This window comes from Nicotiana tabacum, chromosome 22, assembly GCF_000715075.1.
Source record: "Nicotiana tabacum cultivar K326 chromosome 22, ASM71507v2, whole genome shotgun sequence".
NCBI lineage: Eukaryota > Viridiplantae > Streptophyta > Magnoliopsida > Solanales > Solanaceae > Nicotiana > Nicotiana tabacum.
The window spans coordinates 72,575,475-72,591,620 of NC_134101.1; positions in this window are offsets into that span (position 1 = coordinate 72,575,475).

Consider the following 16,146-nt stretch of genomic DNA (forward strand, 5'->3'; position numbering starts at 1 on the left):
ACTCTTCAGTTAAAGGCTGCAACTCAAAATGGTTGTTTTATAACATGGCCATTTAGGCAAATCGCCAAATTTTAAATTCTAACAGAAAAATCAAAACGGAGAAAAATCAATTTACCGTTATAAAAGCGGATAATTTGGATTAAAATAATATTACTTTAATCTTAATATTAACAAATAAATTTGGTCCAAAAAATTAATCAATCAGATCATTTGACCAAATTCGGATCCGAAGTTGAAGCCGAGCGAGCGACGACGACATGAGGTTTGCCTTCTTCTCAACTCTTTAAGAGCTAGAAGAAGTGCAATTGTATATATACCCATCAAAAATCTTTTCCTCCTCCAATATGGGACAATGTCCCTTTGTCAAAGAGGGAAATTCAAAATTTTTATTTTTCCTCCATTTCCCATTCACTTTATTTTAAGCTATTACAAGCTTAAACCCAAAAATCTCCCACATGAATGGGGAATAACTATATCACAAAAATATGCATGCATAAATGTGTGATTACAAGCAAGAATTAATCGTATCTGGATAAGTAGGTTTTTGTTTAAACTTTCTGTAATGAACTTATGTCAAATATATTCGATCAATCGATTTATTTGATAGCTTTGAACCGTCGAACTTTGGTGTATACCTAGACAACCATAAGTCACATAACCAACCTTTAACCGTCTTTGGTTCTTATTGTTATGTTCGTTCCAGCCATGAATACCGCATGGTTTTATAAGCGCATAGAGAACTGGCCTTACAAAATTCTCCTTGAAGCGGCTAACACTTCACACTTACACAGGTGATTCCTAAACGTGTCATCCTGTAGATACACTATTTGATATACCTCGTATCAAACTTAAAAACCATTAAAAAGCTTTAATTCTTTATCCTTGGTACTGAACATTATCTCATCATAAGAATGGACTAAAATTTTAGTTGACAATGTTGAACCGTCATTAATGACTTTGTTTGATCTACTTAAACCTATATCTTGGGATCTCCAATCTTCTAGGTAGAGTTACCGTCACAATGACTTGTCCTCGACCATAGTCCTATTTCCCTCGATGATTTTTTAACTACCTCTCTAGTTAGGCCTTTCGTAAGTTGATCCGACACATTATCGCTTGACTTTATGTAGTCAATCGTGATAATTACTCTAGAAAGTAATTGCCTCACGGTTTTATGTCTTCGTCGTATATGATGAGATTTACCGTTATACATAACGCTTCCAACCCTTTCAATTATTTCTTGACTATTGCAATGTATGCATATTGGTGCTAACAGTTTGGGCCAACATGAAATATCTTTCAAGAAATTTCGAAGCCATTCAGCTTCTTCACCAGCTTTATCTAAGGCTATGAACTCAGCCTCCATTGTAGAACGGGAAATACAAGTTTGTTTGGACGATTTTTAAGACACCACTCCTCCACCAATAGTGAATACATATCCACTTGTGTACTTAGAGTCAATTGAATCGATGATCCAATTTGCATCACAGTATCCCTCAATCATCGTAGGATATTTACTATAGTGCAAAATAAAGTCTTGGGTATGTTTTAAATATCACAAGACTCGTTTCATTGCCATCCAATGAGATTGACCTGAATTACTCGTGTATCGAATCAACTTACTTATAGCACAAGCTATATCTGGTCGTGAACAATTCATGATATACATTAAATATCCTAACACACGAGCATAATCTAATTATGATATGCTTTGGCCTTTGTTCCTTGTAAGTGCAAGATTCACGTCAATTGAAGTCTTTGCAACTTTAAAATCTAAGTGCTTGAACTTTTCAAGTACTTCTTTAATGTAATGAGATTGCGATAATGCCAAACCTTGAGGAGTCTTATGGATCTTAATATCTAAGATTAAATCGGCAATTCCCAAGTCTATCATATCAAACTTGCTAGTTAGCATACGCTTAGTCGTATTTATATTGGCAATGTCATTACTCATTATCAGCATATCATCCAAATATAGGCAAACAATGACTATGTGATTTGGAACATTTTTGATGTACACACATTTATCACATTCATTTATCTTAAAACTATTTGACAACATTGTTTGGTCAAGCCTTCAGGTTGTTCCATGTAAATTTTTTCCTCCAAATCTCCATTTAAAAAGGCGGTCTTAACGTCCATTTGATGAATTTCAAGACCATACACCGCATCTAATTTCTACTAATGTCCGTATGGACGTAATTATTGTAACAGGAAAGTATGTATCAAAATAGTCAATGCCTTCTCGTTGTCTATACCTTTTGACAACAAGTCTAGCCTTATATTTATCAATAGTGCCATCATATTTCATTTTCCTCCTAAAAATTCATTTAGAACCCAACAGTTTATTGCCGGGAGGAAGATCAACTAATTCCCATGTATGGTTGTTCAGTATGGATTTTATTTCACTATTGACTGCCTCTTTCCAAAAGAATAATTCCGAAGAAGATATAGCTTTTTTAAATGTTTGAGACTTATTTTCCAAAAAGAAAGTCACAAAATCTGGTCCAAATGAAGTAGACGTTCTTTGACGTTTACTATATCTTGGATCCTCCTAATTAGAAGCACTTTCTTTTGTTTCTTCCTAAGGTCGTTTAGATCCTTCATGTAATGACCCGATCGGTGATTTTGAGTATTATAGTCAAGTTTCTCCAATTACTGCTCAATTTATGCTTTACAGTTATTATATGACTTGCCGGGGTAATTAGTTCGGGTTCGGTGAGGTCTTGGAATGAATGGAAACACTTAGTTCCAAACTTTAAAACTTAAGATGAAAAGGTTGTCTGGATGTCGACCTATGTGTAAACGACCCCAGAATAAAGTTTTGATGATTCCAATAGCTTCGCATGGTGATTTTGGACTTAGGAGCATGTCCGAATAATTATTTGAAAGCCCGTAGCTAAATTAGGCTGAAAATGGCAAAAATAAGAAGTTAAAGTTTGAAAGTTTGACCGAGGAGTTGACTTTTTAATATCAGGGTCGGAATCCAGTTATGAAAAATTTCATAGGTCAGTTATATTATTTATGACTTGTGTGCAAAATTTGAGGTCAATCAGACTTGATTTGATAGGTCTCGGCATCGAATGTAGAAGTTGAAATTTGTTAGTTTCATTAGGCTTGAATTGAGGTATGATTCGTGTTTTTAGCATTGTTTGATGTGATTTGAGGCCTCGAGTAAGTCCGTAATACGTTTTGAGACTTGTTTGTATGTTCAGACGGGGTCCCGAGGGGCTCGGGTGAGTTTCAGAGTGGATTCAGACCATTTCTAGGCCATTCTTAACTGCTGGTTTTTGGCTACAGCAATCTGCATCGCAGAAATATCTGCTGCACAGAGATGATTTTGGAAGCTTATATCTCATAATCTGTAAGAAATTTGGAGATGATAAAAAAATAAAAGTTGTAGCCCTTTGTATTAAGTTTTGAGAAATTTAAACCGTTTGGCAGTTGGATTTGGATACAAAACGTTATGGTTAATATACTACAGGCTGTCTGAAAAGAGTTTTTGGAAGAGTTTGGTATTTTGAGCATAAGCATGTAATGATACAAAGGTCCATTTATAGTTTAGAGATCGAAATTCGATTTCGAGACTTCCGAGAGTTTGATAATGAATTATAGGAATGATATGGAATGTTTGGTCTAATTTCATCAAGTCGCGATTGAGTTTTTAGCGCGAAACATGAGTTAATTGTTTAACGAGCGAAATTGGTATCGCATTGAGCAGATGAGCTAGTTTCAATTGAACGACTAGGTGTGTATTATTATTTGTGACTCACAAGAACAAGAATCGTCGAAATCCGAGTTAGTATGATGGAGTTAGAGCCTTTTTAATGAAAAAATAAACTGCTGGTGCAAGCAGGTTCTGATGCGCACCTTTAGTGACGGGAAATGGACTTTTAGTGACGGAAAATGGACTTTTAGCGACCAGATTAGTGTTTTTATTGAGCAGTTTTATTTTTTTTTAGCTCATTTCAACATTTTTGGGCGAAAGAACACGGGTTGGGACGATTTTTGAGCGAGAATTCACGGGAAAAGCTTGAGGTAAGTCCCTTATGATCATTGTTAGTCAATAATATTGAATTATCATTGAGTATTGAGACTAGATTACGTGTTTTTGAGGTGTAATTCGATAAATTGGGCATTTGGAGGTCGAGTTAATGTCGGAATTTGATAAATTTGGTATGGTTGGACTAGTGGTTGAATGGGCGTTCATATTTTGTAACTTTTGTCGGGTTTCGAAATATGGGGCCCACAGGCGATTTTGAATTAAATTTCAAATTTTGTTGGAAAATTAGTATTTTCATATGGAATAAATTCCTATGATTTGTATTGAGTGAGTCGAATTAATTATGACTAGATACGAGGCTATCAGAGACAAATTCACTAGGCAAAGACATAGCAGAGTAAAGAATTACGGGGTTTGAGGTAAGTAACATTTCTAAACTTGGTTCTGAGGGTATGAATCCCTGATTTTTGTGTTATATCAATTGTTGGAGGTGACGCACATTAGGTGACGAGTGTGTGGGCATGCACCACAGAAATTGTGACTTGAATAAATTTTGTGGACTTATAAAAAAATTAAGGAATCATGTTATTATCCACATATTCCCCACGTGTTAGAGAAATTGAGCAGAGGCTCATATTAAAGATCATGTTTAGGCTACGTGTCGATATTTTTGGGACCCATAGGGTCATGTTGCTGTTGAATTTAATTGTTTAAAAATATACATTTCATACTCATCCATGTTCATCTATTGTGAGGATATTTATGGGATCGGGGCTGCCTGCCTGTAGCAGGCCATATCAGCTTTATATATATTATTATTCTATGGATCAGGGCTGCCCGCCTACAGTAGGATTTATAGGTTTTATTATTATATGGATCGGGGTTGTCCGCCTGCAGCAGGCCATATCGGCTTTATATCACGTCTGGGCTGAAGGAGCCCCTCAGGAGTCTGCACCCCCCCACAACGAGCGTAGATGATTTATATTCTGGATGGACTTCCGAGGGCATGGACTTTCCTTACTTATTTATATTTGTGATGAATTTCTCTAGACATGGATCTTGTTCGAATCATTATAATTTGGGGATAAATATTTCCCTAGGCTGGATTGGCAATATACAATATTGTGTGATCGAGTAATTGTGATTGGGAGTACACGAGGTTCTTCCTGTGAGATGTCATATTTCTCATATCATTCAGTATTGATCTATTTTTCTTGTACTGAGCTTAACTGTTTAGCTTGAAAGCATGCCTACATTTTCTGTACTATTATTTCTATACTGGACTGTACTTGCTGAGCTCGTCACTACTTTCATCCCAAAGGTTAGTCTTGTTACTTATTGAGTTGGTTGTACTCATACTACACCCTGCATCTCATGTGCAGATCCAGGTACTTCCGGATACGGCGGTTGCCAGATTTGAGGATTTATCTATTGGAGACTTTCAAGGTAGTTGCTTGGAGTGCGCAGACCTTGACTTTCTTTCCTTTCAGTTATTGTATTTTTCTATATTTTCAGATAATGTTCTCATCAGTCAGACTTTGTTATTATTTAGATGCTCGTATACTCAGTGACACCGGGTTTTGGGAGTGTATTTATATCCGTATGTGTGGGGTTTTTCTATTAAATTTATATATAATATTTTCAAACTTAATAAAAATTGTGGTTTATTAAAATTGTCGGCTTGCCTAGTATTGAGATAGGCTCAAAATACGAATTTTGGGTTGTGACAAGTTGGTATCAGAGCCTAGGTTACATAGGTCTCACGAGTCATGAGTAGGTTTTTTAGTAGAGTCTTGCGGATCGGTACGAAGATGTCTGTACTTATCTTCGAGAGGCTATCGAACCCTTAGGAAAATTTGACTTTCTTGTATTCTGTCGTGCGAATTTGTTGATTCCAGAAACTAAGTTTCTATTATTCTATTCTATCATAGATGATGAGGACACGTACTACCGGATCAGACGGCCAGCCACCAGTGCCACCAGTTAGGTCTACAAGAGGTCGGGGTCGTGGTAGAGGCCGAGGCCATGGTAGAGGTCGAGGTGTAACGCGTATGACAGTTAGAGCAGCACTCGTAGAGCCACCAGTTGCTCCAGTTCAGGAGCAGGTTCCAGATATAGTCGAGCCGGCGGGGCTAGCTCAGGCACCAGCTATGCCTATTGTGATTCCAGGCCTTCAGGAGGCTTTAGCACACATATTGACTGTTTGCACTAGCCTTGCTCAGGTTGTTTTGGCTCAGGCCGCACAAGACACTTCTCAGGCCGGGGAAGGTACTCATACCCCGGTCACCCATACTCCAGAGCAGGTAGTGCAGGGACTTCAGATACCGGGGGAACTACCAGTCCAGCCGGTTATAACTGCTCAGGCCCAGGTGGGTTCTATTATGAATGACGAGGAGCAAAAGAGATTAGAGAGGTTTGGGAGACTCCATCCTCCAACTTTCAGTGGAACTGAGTCAGAGGATGCTCAGGATTTCTTGGACAGATGCCAGCGGATGCTTCATACAACGGGTATTCTGGAGACTAGTGGAATCTCAATTAATATTTTTCAGCTGACCGAAGCAGCCTTCAGATGGTGGGAGACTTATGAGAGGAGCAGACCAGTTGGTGCAGCACCACTTTCATGGCATGAGTTCTCCATATTATTCCTGGAGAAGATTGTGCTACAGACCCGTAGAGAAGAACTGCGCAGACAGTTCGAGTATTTACGTCAAGAGGACCTATCCGTGACTCAGTATGAGATGCGGTTTTCAGAATTGACTCATCATGCAGTTTGGCTGGTTCCCACTTAGAGGGAGAAGATAATGAGGTTCATTAATGGCCTCAACCAGCAGTTCCATTTTGTTCTGACTCTGGGGAATGTAGTAGTGCTAAATTCGACGATGTGGTTGACAGTGCTCGACGGCTAGAGATGGTCCGTACTCAGGAGCGTGAGGAGAGAAAGGCCAAGAGGTCTCGTGGTCCAGGTAATTACAGCGGTGTTCCTTCTGGGGGCAGCCCTATCACAGCAGGGGTCGTCCTTATAGGCCTGCTCAGATGGCTCGTTCAGCTCATCGTGGCGCATCAGCTAACCATAGTTCTTACAGTGCTCGACAGAGTCAGTATTCTCTTGGTGCACTTCCAGCTCAGAGTTCATATTGTGCACCATCAGTTCAGGGTTCATCGGTACCAAGTTCTTCTGGCAGTTATTTTGGTTCTCGAGGTTCACCTTAGAACTTGCCACCATTTTTTGAGAGGGATTGTTATGAGTGTGGAGAGCTGGGTCATGTGAGAAAATATTGTCCCCTCTTTTTGCGAAGTCCAGTTCAGCAGAGGAGTAGGGCTACAGCTCCTGCACCAGTTGCTCCACCACCCGCCCAGCCAACTCGGGGTAGGGCTCAGTCAGCTAGGAGTCGCCCAAGAGGGGGAGGCCGATCAGGTGGCGGTCAGGCCCGATTCTATGCTTTTCCTGCCAGGATAGATGTTGTTGCTTCAGATGCAGTGATCACATGTATTGTCTCAGTGTGCCACATGGAAGCTTCTATATTATTTGATCTTGGTTCTACTTATTCGTATGTATCATCGTAATTTACTCATTATCTGGATATGCCCCGTGAGTCCTTAGTTTCACTTGTTCGTGTATCTATGCCGGTGGGTGATACTATTATTGTGGACCGTGTGTATCGGTCGTGTGTGGTAACTATTGGGGTACTGGATACTAGAGTTGATCTCTTTTTGCTTAGTATGGTTGATTTCGATGTAATCTTGGGTATGGATTGGTTGTCTCCATGTCATGCCATTCTGGACTGTCACGCAAAAACCGTGACATTGGCGATGCCTGGATTGCCGAAGGTCGAATGGAAGGGTTCTCTAAATTATGTTCCCAGAAGGGTAATTTCTTATTTGAAGGCCCAAGGGATGGTTAGGAAGGGGTGTTTGTCATATTTGGTTGTGAGAGATATTGATGCAGACACTCATACTATTGATTCTGTACCGGTAGTGCGAGACTTTTCGGATGTATTTCCTGCAGACCTGTTGGGTATGCCTCCCGACAAGGATATTGATTTTGGGATTGACTTGGTGCCGGGTACTCAGCTTATTTCTATTCCTCTGTATCATATGGCACCGGCTGAGTTAAAAGAATTGAAAGAGCAACTTCAGAAACTTCTTGATAAGGGATTTATTAGGCCTAATGTGTCGCCTTGGGGTACACTGGTTCTGTTTGTGAAAAAGAAAGATGGTACTATGCGGATGTGCATCGACTATAGGCAGTTGAACAAAGTTACAATCAAGAACAAGTATCCTTTGCCGCATACTGAATGATTTATTTGACCAGCTTCAGGGAGAGAGGGTATTCTCTAAGATTGATTTTAGGTCTGGGTATCATCAGTTGAAGATTAGAGATTCAGATATTCTAAAGACGGCATTCAGGACCCGTTATGGTCACTATGAATTTCTCGTGATGTCTTTTGGGCTGATCAACGCCCCAGCAACATTTATGCACTTGATGAATAATGTATTCCAGCCGTATCTTGATTTGTTTGTCGTAGTATTTATTGATGATATCCTGATGTACTCACGTAGCCAGGAGGAACATGCACAATAGTTGGGTATTGTATTACAGAGGCAGAGAGAGAAGAAACTTTATGCCAAATTCTCTAAGTGTGAGTTCTAGATTAGTTCGATGGCATTCTTGGGATACATAGTGTCCAGTGAAAGAATTAAGGTGGATCCGAAAAAAATAGAGGCAGTTCAGAGTTGGTCCAAGCCATCTTCAGCTACTGAGATTTGGAGTTTTCTCGGATTGGCCGATTATTATCGTCGCTTTGTGGAGGGCTTCTCGTGTATTATATCGCCCATGACTAAATTGACCCAGAAAAGTGCTCTATTCAGGTGGTCGGATGAGTGTGAAGAGAGCTTTCAGAAGCTCAAGACTGCCTTAACCATAGCTTCAGTTCTAGTTTTTCCTTCGGCTTCAGGCTCTTATACAAGGTATTGTGATGCTTCTCAGATTGGTATTGGGTTTGTCTTAATACAGGAGGGTAGAGTGATTGCTTATGCTTCGCGTCAGTTGAAGCCACATGAAAAGAACTACACTGTTCATGATTTAGAATTGTCAGCTATTGTCCATGCATTGAAGATTTGGAGGCACTATCTCTATGGTGTGTCGTGTGAGGTATTTATAGATCATCGGAGTCTTCAGCACATATTCTAATAGAAGGATCTAAATTTGAGGCAGCGGAGATGGTTGGAGTTACTGAAGAATTATGATATTACTATTCTGTATTATCCCGTGAAGGCTAATGTGGTGGCTGATGCCTTGAGTAGGAAGGCGATGAGTATGGGTAGCCTTACATTCATTCCTATTGGTGAAAGGCCTCTTGCAGTTGATGTTCAGGGCTTGGCTAACCGGTTCGTGAGATTAGATATTTCAGAGCCCAGTTGGGTTCTAGCTTGTATGGTTTCTAGGTCTTCCTTACATGACTGCATCAGAGAGCGCCAGTATGATGATCCCCATTTGCTTCTTCTTAAGGACATGGTTCAACACGGTGATACCAGAGATGTTACTATTGGGGATGATGGGGTATTGAAGATGCAGGGTCATATTTGTGTGCCAAATGTAGATGGGCTGCATGAATTGATTCTTAAAGAAGCCTACTATTCGTGGTATTCTATTCATCCGGGTGCCGCAAAGATGTATCAGGACTAGAGGCAGCACTATTGGTGGAGAAGAATGAAGAAAGATATGGTGGGGTTTGTAGCTTGGTGTTTACATTGTCAACGGGTGAAGTACGAGCATCAAAGACCAGGTGGATTACTTCAAAAACTTAAAATTCCATAGTGGAAGTGGGAGCGTATTACCATGGACTTTGTAGTTGGACTCCCACGGACTTTGAGGAAGTTTGATGTTATTTGGGTGATTGTAGATCGGTTGACCAAGTCCGCGCATTTTATTCCAGTTGGTACTACTTATTCCCCGGAGCACTTGGCTTAGATTTATATCCGCGAGATTATTCGCCTTCACGGTATGCTAGTGTCCATCATTTCAGATAGGGGCACGCAGTTTACATCACAGTTTTGGAGAGCAGTGTAGCGAGAGTTAGGCACACAGGTTCAGTTGAGTACAACATTTCACCCTCAGATGGACGAAAAATCCGAGTGCACTATTCAGATATTGGAAGATATGCTACGTGCTTGTGTTATAGATTTTGGGGGTTCTTGGGATCAGTTTCTGCCACTTGCAGAGTTTGCTTACAATAACAGCTACCAGTCGAGCATTCAGATGGCTCCGTATGAGGCTTTATATGGGAGACGATATCGGTCTCCGATGGGTTGGTTTGAGCCTGGTGAAGCTAGGCCATTAGGTACTGATTTAGTTTAGGATTCTTTGGAAAAGGTTAAATTGATTCAGGATCAACTACGTATGACGCAATTTAGACAGAAGAGTTATGCCAACCGGAAGGTTCGCGATGTTGCTTACATGGTAGGAGAGAAGGTACTACTCCGAGTTTTGCCTATGAAGGGTGTTATGAGGTTTGGGAAGAAGGGCAAGTTGAGTCCAAGATATATTGGGCCTTTTGAATTACTTAAGAAGATTGGAGATATGGCTTATGAACTTACATTGCCGCCTAGTCTATCGGGTGTTCATCTAGTGTTTCATGTATCCATGCTCTGGAAGTATGTCGGAGATCCGTCTCATGCTTTGGATTTCAGTACAGTGTAGTTGGATGGCAATCTGACTTATGATGTGGAGCCGGTAGCCATTTTGAACCGGCAGGTTCAAAAGTTGAGATCAAAGAACATAGCTTCAATGAAAGTACAGTGGAGAGGCCAGCCAGAAGGAGAAGCTACTTGGAAGACTAAGCGGGAGATGCGGAGCAAATATCCACACCTATTTAAGGCTCCAGGTATAATTCTAAACCTGTTCGAGGACGAATGTTTGTTTAAGAGGGGGAGAATGTAACGACCCGACCGATCGTTTTGAGTATTACAGCCCTGTTCCCCCAATTACTGCTCAATTTATGCTAAAGTTGTTAAATGACTTGCCGTGGTAATTTGTTTGGTTCCAGTGAGGTCTTCGAATGAATGGGAACACTTAGTTCCAAAGTTTAAAACTTAAGTTGAAAAGGTTGGCTGGATGTCGACCTATGTGTAAAAGACCCCGGAATAAAATTTTGATGATTTCAATAGCTCCGTATGGTGATTTTGGACTTAGGAGCATGTCCAAAAAATTATTTGAAACCCGTAGCTAAATTAGGCTTAAAATGGCGAAAATAGGAAGTTTAAGTTTGGAAGTTTGACCGGGGAGTTGACTTTTTGATATCGGGGTCGGAATCTAGTTCTGAAAATTTTTATAGGTCAGTTATGTATTTTATGACTTGTGTGCAAAATTTGAGGTCAATTGGACTTGATTTAATAGGTTTCGGTATCGAATGTAGAAGTTGGAATTTGTTAGTTTCATTAAGCTTGAATTGGGGTATGATTCGTATTTTTAGCGTTGTTTGATATGATTTAAGGCCTCAACTAAGTCCGTAATATGTTTTGAGACTTGTTGGTATGTTCGGACGGGGTCCCGAGGGGCTCGGGTGAGTTTCGGAGTGATTTTGGACCATTTCTAGGCCATTTTTAAATGCTGGTTTTTGGCTGCAGCAGTGTGTATCGCAGAAATTTCTGCTGCACAGAGCTAACTTTGGAAGCTTATATCTTGTAATATGTAAGGAATTTGGAGATGATCAAAAAATGAAAGTTGTAGCCCTTTGTATCTAGTTTTCAGAAATATAAATCGTTTGGTAATTGGAGTTGGGTACAAAATGTTATGGATGATACACTATAGGCTATCTGGGAAGAGGTTTTGGAAGAGTTTGGTGTTTTGAGCATAAGCATGTAATGATCCAAAGGTTCAATTTTAGTTCTACAGATCAAAATTCGATTTCGAGACCTCCGAAAGTTTGATAATGAATTATAGGAATGATCTGGAATGTTTGGTCTAATTTCATCAAGTCGCGATTGAGTTTTTAACGTGAAACATTAGTTAATTGTTTAACAAGCGAAATTGGTATCGTACTGAGCAAATGAGCTCCGAATTGAGACACTAGGTTTGTATTATTATTTGTGACTCACAGGAACAAGAATCGTCGAATTCCGAGTTAGTATGATGGAGTTAGAGCCTTTTTAGTGAACAAATAAACTGTTGGTGCAAGCAGGTTCTGGTGCGGACTTTTAGTGACGGAAATTGGACCTTTAGCGACCAGATTAGTGTTATTATTGAGCAGTTTTGTTTTTTAGCTCATTTCAACATTTTTGGGCGAAGAACACGGGTTGAGGCAATTTTTGAGCGAGAATTCACGGGAAAACTTGAGGTAGGTCCCTTATGATCATTGTTAGTCAATAATAATGAATTATCATTGAGTATTCCGACTAGATTACGTATTTTTGAGGTGTAATTCGATAAATTGGGCCTAGGGATTTGAAAATAAGATTTGAGATTCGGAGGTCGAGTTAATGTCAAAATTTGGTATGGTTGGACTCGTGGTTGAATGCGCGTTCATATTTTGTAACTTTTGTCGGGTTCTGAGATGTGGGGCCCACGAGCGATTTTGAGTTAAATTTTGGATTTTGTTGGAAAATTAGAATTTTTCATATGGAATAAATTCCTATGATTGAGTGAGTCGAATTAATTATGACTAGATACGAGGCTTTCAGAAACTTCGCTAGGCAAAGGCATAGCAGAGTAAAGAATTACACGGTTTGAGGTAAGTAACATTTCTAAACTTGGTTCCGAGGGTATGAATCCCTGAATTTTGTGTTATATCAAGTGACGCACATGCTAGGTGACGAGTGTGTGGGTGTGCACCATAGAAATTGTGACTTGAATAAATTTTGTGGACTTGTAAAAAAAAATTAAGGAATCATGTTATTATCCACATATTCCCCACGTGTTAGAGAAATTGAGTAGAGACTCGTATTAAAGATCATGTTTAGGCTACGTGCCGATATTTTTGGGACCCATAGGGTCGTGTTGCTGTTGAATTTAATTGTTTAAAAATATACATTTCATACTCAGCCATGTTCATCCATTGTGAGGATATTTATGGGATCGGGGTTGCCCGCCTGCAGCAGGCCATATCGGCTTTATATATATTATCATTATATGGATCGGAGTTGCCCGCCTGCAGACTATATGGATCGGGGCTGCCCGCCTGCAGCAGGCCTTATAGGCTTTATTATTATACGGATCGGGACTGCCCACCTGCAGTAGGCCATATCGGCTTTATATCACGCTTGGGCTGAAGGAGCCCCTCCAGAGTCTATACCCCCCACAGTGAGCGTAGATGATTTATATTTAGGATGGACTTCTGAGGGCATGGACTTGCCTTACTTATTTATATTTGTGATGAATTTTTCTAGACATGGATCTTGTCCGAATCATTATAATTTGGGGATAAATATTTTCCTGGGCTGGATTGGCCATATACAGTACTGTGTGATCGAGTAATTGTGATTGGGATTATACGAGGTTCTTCCACTGAGATGTCATATTTCTCATATCATTCAGTTTAACTTGAAAGCATGCCTACATTTTCTGTACTATTATTTCTATACTGGACTGTACTTGCTGAGCTCGTCACTACTTTCAGCCCAAAGGTTAGTCTTGTTACTTATTGAGTTGGTTTTATTCATACTACACCCTGCACCTTGTGTGCAGATCCAGGTACTTACGGATACGGCGGTTGCCAGATTTGAGGATTTATCTGTTGGAGACTTTCAAGGTAGCTGCTTGGCGTGCGCAGACCTTGACTCTCTTTCCTTTCAGTTATTGTATTTTTCTATATTTTCAGACAATGTTCTCATCAGTCATACTTTGTTATTATTTAGATGCTCATGTACTCAGTGACACTGGGTTTTGAGAGTGTATTTTATATCAGTATGTGTGGGGGTTTTTCTATAAAATTTATATATTATGTTTTTAAACTTAATAAAAATTGTGGTTTATTGAGATTGTCGGCTTGTCTAGTATTGGGATAGGTGCCATCACGATATGCGAATTTTAGGACGTGACACTTCACTAATCGACTCATATTCATTTTTATACAGATATATATTTTTCAAGAATTCAGCATTATTTGATTCTATAACCGTATTATTATGAATGTCTGCATTTTTTGATTTATGAACCAGAAATCTATATACTTTACTATTGGTTGCATATCCTATGAAAACACAATTAACTGTTTTCGGTCCTATCTTAATCTTTTTGGGTTTAGGAACTTGCACTTTTGCCAATCACCCCCACACTTTAAAATAATTCAAGTTGAGCTTCCTTCCTTTTCATTTTTCAAACGGAATAGATTGTGTTTTGCTATGGGGTACTCGTTAAATATTCTGTTAGCCGTAAGAATTGCTTCCTCCCACAAGTTCGGTGGCAAACCAGAACTTACCAACAAAGCGTATATCATCTCCTTTAATGATCGATTCTTTCTTTCCGCAATCCAATTGGATTGAGGCATATAAGGGGCTGTTTTTTGATGAATAATTTCATATTCTAAACATATTTCTTCAAAAGGAGATTCGTATTCACCACCCCTATCACTTCTTATCATTTTTGATTTTCTTGTTAAGTTGCGTTTCAACTTCATTTGTATTGCTTGAATGAGTCTATTGCTTCATATTTACTATTAAGTAAGTAAACATAGCAATATCGAGTATTGTCATCAATAAAAGTTATGAAATACTTCTTTCCACCGCGATATGGTATTGACTTCATGTCGCAAATATCTGTGTGAATTAAGTCTAAAGAATATGAATTCCTTTCAACTGACTTATTAGGATGTTTAATACAGTTAGATTCCATACATATTTGATATTTTGATTTGTCACACTCAAACTTAGGTAATACTTCCAAATTAATTATTTTAAAAGGTTTTGTAATTGACATGTCCCAAACATATATGCCATAAATTATTTGACTCAAGTAAGTAAGAAGAAGCAGAAATTTTATTATTCTCAACAACCATTACGTTCAGTTTGAAAAGTCCCTCAATAAGATAACATTTTCCTAAGTACATCTCGTTCTTACTTATTACAACTTTGTCTGAAACAAAATCACACTTAACCCGTTCTTGACGAGAAGTGAAGTAGAAACTAAGTTCTTCCTTATTTCAGGAACATGACAAACATTGTTCAGAGTCACCAACTTGCCAGAGGTCATCTTCAGGAATATCTTTCCATAACCTTAAATTTTGGCCGTTGCAGAATTTTCCATAAAAATGGTCTCGTCGGGTTCAGCGGGAGCATATGACGCAAACACTTCTCTAACAACACAAACATGACGGGTGGCTCCAGAATCAATCCACCACTCCTTAGGATTTTTCACTAAGTTGCATTCAGATAACATAGCGCACAAGTCATCAATATCATCATTTGTTTCAACCATATTTGCTTGACCATTTTTCTTCTCTTTCTTTGGAGCACGACATTCTGCAGCTTTGTGTCCAAGCTTTTCACAGTTGTGGCAGTTTTTCTTGAATTTCTTCTTGCTGGGATAGTTCTTTTGTCTAGAAGACTTCTTCCTCTTTTTCGGATTAGTTGGAGCAGTCTCAACAATATTTGCTCCCATAATTGTTGAATTTCCCGTGTCTTCTTTTCTGCAACTTGGAGGTCTTGTGGTTGATTCTTTACTTATTGCTTGTTTACTGTGGGAAGTACTGTTTGATGGACCCTTAGTTTTTTCATCATGGTTGCTCCACCTAACCTCGAGGAAGGACAATCAACTACAAAACCTCCAAGATTCAACGAGAAGTACTATGGGTGGTGGAAAACAAGAATGCATGACTTCATCATGGTTTGAAGGTTAAATTACTTAATTTGGTGTAAATACTAGATGTGAATAAATTATTCTGAGGAACGACTTCAATCTCTCACCTTATGTGAAAGGGCAAGTCAAAATTCATAATTTCGATAGTTTAACCTTTTATATACTGAATTATGTAAAATATTTGAACAATAATACTGGTTAAAAGCAAATTTAGGTAGGTGTCAGTAAAGATCAATTGGTAACATGAAAAATACTATAATTGTCCTGTTATAATCAGTTATGTTACAGTGATATATTTAATTCTATTAATGTTTTAACATACATAAGTCAAATCCTTTGAGTAAACAAATCC